This window comes from Cyprinus carpio, unplaced genomic scaffold (assembly GCF_018340385.1).
Source record: "Cyprinus carpio isolate SPL01 unplaced genomic scaffold, ASM1834038v1 S000006585, whole genome shotgun sequence".
Lineage (NCBI taxonomy): Eukaryota > Metazoa > Chordata > Actinopteri > Cypriniformes > Cyprinidae > Cyprinus > Cyprinus carpio.
Genome location: NW_024879238.1, coordinates 2247464 through 2253463, shown reverse-complemented (window position 1 = coordinate 2253463; position 6000 = coordinate 2247464). Strand labels below are relative to the sequence as shown.

General features: G+C 38.2%; 1 pseudogene; it reads right to left on the bottom strand.

Moving 5' to 3' along the window:
* Positions 1–4608: 4608 nt before the first annotated feature.
* Positions 4609–5895, bottom strand: LOC109089493 (annotated as a pseudogene).
* Between the last annotated feature and the right edge of the window lie 105 nt (positions 5896–6000).

Below are 6000 nucleotides of genomic sequence, written 5' to 3'. Positions count from 1 at the left end.
CGAAGTCACTGCACCCATTTACCAAGAAATTTTGGAGCACTTCATGCTTCCTTCTGCTGACCAGCTTTTTGAAGATGCTGATTTCATTTTCCAGCAGGATTTGGCACCTGCCCACACTGCCAAAAGCACCAAAAGTTGGTTAAATGACCATGGTGTTAGTGTGCTTGACTGGCCAGCAAACTCACAAGATCTGAACCCCAGAGAGACTCTATGGGGTATTAGCAAGAGGAAAATGAGAAACAAGAGACCAAAAAATGCAGATGAGCTGAAGGCCACTGTCAAAGAAACCTGGGCTTCCATACCACCTCAGCAGTGCCACAAGCTGATCACCTCCATGCCACGCCGAACTGACGCAGTAATTAAAGCAACAGGAGCCCCTACCAAGTACTGAGTACATGTACAGTAAATGAACATACTTTCCAGAAGGCCAACAATTCACTAAAAATGATTTTTTTTTTGGTCTTATGAAGTATTCTAATTTGTTGAGATTTTGAATTGGTGGGTTTCTGCTAAATGTGAGCCAAAATCATCACAATTAAAGAAACAAAGACTTAAACTACTTCAGTCTGTTTGCATTGAATTTATTTAATACACAAGTTTCACAATTTGAGTTGAATTACTGAAATAAATTCCACTTTTCCACGACATTCTATTTTATTGAGATGCACCTGTAGGTGCTTTGGGGAAAAATAAATGTAAAAAAACAAACAAAAACAAACAAACAAAAACATGTAAATACATATAAGCAATTAACATTATATACTTAAACAAGATACATTCCCTATTCTTGCAATATTCAAGTTTTCATGTCCCTGTCAACCAGCGGTAGATGTTCAGCATGGAAGGTCAAGTTGTGCTTAAAGGAGCAAAGCCCAACTTTGTCTCTGGCCTTGCAGATTGTATGATTTCAACCTCCAGTATCAGGAAGAGTTGGCATGCACCCTTGCGATTGAGGTTAGACATTAGCATATTTGCCATTGATATATATTATAGATAGAATTGTCACATTTGTCACAGTTGTCATATTTAACATTATTATGTAGTCATGTAATCACATTGCAAATGTCTTGCAATTCTCTGTGCTGTCTATATATAGAGAGAGAGAGAAGGAGAGAGACATGTACATAATCACTTAGTTCACTTGTTTTTTCTTTTGTTTTCTGTCTTTTAGATGCTTTCTCGACGTCAACCCTGAAAGTGCATCAAAAACCAAGAAAGGAAAAGTGACTTAAAAGAAGACTGAACATGTTGTGTACAAAAAGAACTACTGTAAACCCACAGGTTTCCTCTCTTCTGAAAAACTTAAAGACTTGTTAAAAATATTTCTGAAAAACCTTTCCAATCATTAAAAGTAAATAAGATCACTGTATTGTGAATTAATTGCTAATTGTTAATTGCATTTTAATTGTTTTATATTTACAAAAAAACCCTATAGCTGGCATTTCAGCCAATTTGTTCATATAAGGCAATTTTCTGGTCTTTGCTTTACTCCTGACTGAGAACTACCCCGAACTACTACCAATAGTGCAGGTGTGCAGGTAGAGGGAGGGGGGGGGGGGGGGGTTTCAAGAGTGATGATATTACTGCGCTGAGGTCGAAGTGCTGTGAAGTGCTTTTCCACCATACATTAGAGTTATCATCTTTTATCCGCTTAGAAAATCATCACGTTTCATTTTGTCACCATACTTACTCGTGTAACTACTCATGTAACCGTCTTTAAATAGGGAAAACATGGAAGTGTTTGGTGGCTTCTAAATTAATCCTTGTTTGGATCCTAAGGAATGAATGGTGCTAAGCCAAATGCTAGCATCGTGTCACCACGCTAGGGACATTTAATGGAAAGGATTTTTAACAAGTAATTATTTTAACAAAAACAAAAATCATAAACATTCAGACTTGTGCGACAAACAAACACAACAACGGATCTATAACATGTTTACTTTTACCAATATGTCAAGATAATGTTTTTCATAGGTTTTGTGCTTTGGTATCTCCCCAAAAGGTCACCAAAACAATCAGTTCCACCAACTTTTCACTTTTGGGCACCATGGATAGGCAGAAATACACGTGACTCAAACCATGTCCTTAACACAAAATTTGAACAAGTCTGTCTTCCAAAACCAGCTAAGGTTTGTGAAATAACAGCAGAGGATAAAAAAAAATACTATAATATATATATATATATATATATATATATATATACACACACACACACACACACACACACACACACACACACACACACACACACACACTCACCGGACACTTTATTAGGTACACCTATTCAATTGCTTGGTAACACACATTGCTAATCAGCCAATCACATGGCAACAGCTCAAATGCATTTATCTAGATGTGGTGAAGACAACTTGAAGTTCAAACGAGCATCAGGATGGGGAAGAAAGGGGATTAAGTGACTTTGAACATGGAATGGTTGTTGGTTCCAGACGGGCTGGTCTGAGTATTTCAAAAACTGCTGATCTACTGAGATTTTCACGCACAACCATCTCTAGGGTTTACAGAGAATGGTCCGAAGAAGAGAAAATATCCAGTGAGCGGCAGTTGTGTGGACAAAAATGCCTTGTTGATGTCAGAGGTCAGAGGAGAATGGGCAGACTGGTTAGAGATGATAGAAAGGCAACAGTAACTCAAATAACCACTTGTTACACCTGAGGTATGCAGAATACCATCTCTGAACGCACAATACGTCGAACCCTGAAGCAGATGGGCTACAGCAGCAGAAGACCACACCAGGTGCTGCTCCTGTCAGCTAAGAACAGCAAACGGAGGCTACAGTTCACCCAGGCTCACCAAAATTGGACAATAGAAGATTGGAAAAACATTGCCTGGTCTGATGAGTCTCGATTTCTGTCGCGACATTCAGATGGTAGGATCAGAATTTGGCGTAAAGAACATGAAAGCATGGATCCATCCTGCCTTGTCTCAATGGTTCAGGCTGCTGGTGGTGGTGTAATGGTGTGGGGGATATTTTCTTGGCACACTTTGGGCCCCTTAGTATCAATTGAGCATCGTTTAAACGTCACAGCCTACCTGAGTATTGTTGCTGACCATCTCCATCCCTTTATGACTACAGTGTGCCCATCTTCTGATGGCTACTTCCAGCAGGATAATGCACCGTGTCACAAAGCTCAGATCATCTCAGACTGGTTTCTTGAACATGACAATGAGTTCACTTTACTCAAATGGCCTCCACAGTCATCAGATCTCAATCCAATAGAGCAGCTTTGTGATCTGGTGGAACGGGAGATTCACATCATGGATGTGCAGCCGACAAATCTGCAGCAACTGCGTGATGTTATCATGTCAATATGGACCAAAACCTCTGAGGAATGTTTCCAACACCTTCAGTATCCAACACAATCTATGCCACGAAGAATTAAGACAGTTCTGAAGGCAAAGGAGGGTCCAACCCAGTACAAGCAAGGTGTACCAAATAAAGTGGCCAGTGAGTGTATGTGTGTGTGTGTGTGTGTGTGTGTACATATATATATATATATATATATATATATATATATATATATATATATATATATATATATATATACTCCCTTCTATCCTTCTGCCTCTGGTCTGTTTCTGCACTGTCCTAGCTTTCAGATGCTTCTGATTATAATCACACTATATACTTAAAAAAGTCATCTAGCCACTTGCTTGATTTGCAAAATATGATAAAGATGATAAATCTTCTTGTAATTTGGCCTGTTATTTGTAGGGAGTATTTTATTCTAATATTGTATTCATCACTACTTCTTCCTCCCTGCAAAATAATTCAACACAAAATCATTACTGAGCTCTCAGATTATTAAAGATCTATGTGAAACATCTCAAAAACTCACCAGTTCTTCTTGCACAGATGATCTGAAGAAGAATCACAGAAGGAGCAGCAAACACTGCAAACTCAACAATAATCACAATCACTGCAGGACAGATGAGAGACACAATCATGAGAAAAAACAGACTCAATCGGTGAAACTGGGAGTGAAATCAAAGCTGTGGTACCTCTGAATAATGATCCAGCAGACCTTCTGACTTCAGTTTCTGCTGGATCTGTGATCAAGTCTGTTAGTTCAGTTCAAAACATAATGTACATCAACATCAAATCCTACTAGAGCTTCACATCACAGAAATGATGAATGAACTCGCACTGCTTCATTAATCTATCATCTACTATCATTTTATTTCAATCTCAAAAGTGTTGCGAGAAAAACTGATGGTTGCCATTCACCAAAAATACATGTAATGACATTTTAAAAGAATCTTTCTCTCCAGTGTGATCTCTTTCTCAATTCATTAACATATGTTCAGCAAAATAGTTACTACAAAACTCTTTGTAAAGCTCAAAATATCTGAACTTTAAACACTAACAGGGCTTTCCTTTTACACTTTATTTAAACAACTCTTTCGATTTAAGTTTAAGTGATTACAAAAGAGGATTCAGTAAAACACAATGGTTGAAGTTCATTTTTTTGGAGTGTACCTTGTGTAGAAGCTGCTGGTCTCATTGTAGTTGATTTTGTGGTGTGGACAGGAATTACTGGTGACACTGTATCATCTTGAGCTGTAAAGATGAATGTTAGTTCAGATGCATCAAACTGCAGAATATGACAATCATATTTTAATTAGTAAACACACAAGATAACTCTAGCATCATTTTATCAGCACATCTAACAGACTCTTCAGTAAATGATTGATGAGATTGTTTTCTCACCTGAACTCTTGACAGTGTATGTGACTGAGGTCTTGACTTGATCTCTCTGAGTAACTTCACATCTCCACTCTCTGTTGTCATCTTCATTCAGGAGTGTAGTATTCAGAGTGATGAGACAGTGATCTGGAGCTGATATCTGATATCTGGAGTCTGATCTTGTCTGTTTTTTCACACTAGCCTGATTCACCCAGAACAGCTCAATTCTCTCAGAACGGATCCAAACATCACAAGAGACTCCAGCATATGAATATGAATACAACTGACAGGAGAGAGTCACAGATTGGCCTGCACTGATCTGGGTCTGTGAGGATGATGAAGAGACTGAAACACAAAATAACACACAAATCACAGACTCTTCAATCTTCATGAGAGTTTAAATGAAGAATTTGCCCTTTTTAAATTGACCACAAGTTTGTAAAATTACCATGAAGGACATGAAGAAAAACACGAGCATCAGCTCCTTGCTGTTTTTGTTGTCCTTGCAGACCCATCCATTGTTGGCAGCTGTAAGATCCATAATCTTCTTTTGTGACGTTCTTGATGTTCAGAGAGCAGTCAGACCCCAGACTCAGTCTCTCATGTCTCTCTGTGTCTGTCTTCTTTATCCCTAAACCAATCAGTTCAACTGCTGCTGAATGTGTGAATCTGTTATAGATCCATGTAGTTGAGTTACAGTCATGAAGAGCATTATTACAAGGCAGACGGACATTTTCACCAGAACTGATGAACACATGAGTATCATCCACTCCACTGGAACCTGAAACACAAGAACATCTGAGTGATCATCATATTGTATGTTAATAAATAAAAACCTCGAACATACCAGCATGAAAAGCAGAAGATTCAGATTAGTCTTTTTTCCTCACTTAAATGTAAACACACTCTCCAGAATAAGCTGTTTTTCTTCATCTGAGAGCTGTCTGAATCACAAACACACATGCTCGATATGAAAATAATTCAGCTTCAGATGTTTGAGTGTGAAACTGTCTAGTTTTAGTTCATTCAGGAATAATCCAGTATGTTCTGTTTGTAACACAAGAATAAACTAATGTTTCCCAGACTGATTAAATTTAATGTCTTATAGAGAAAAGACAGATTTCTTTACCTGTGAGAAGTGAAGCAAGAAAGATCAGTCCCAGCAGACACATATGATACTTAAGAGCCATTTTCTATTTCAGGCTTCCTCTTCATTATATGCTCTCAAGTCTTTCTTTAGATACTATCCTTCCTGTGGTCGTTCACTTCCTCTGATCTGACTGAGTGTTTAAATC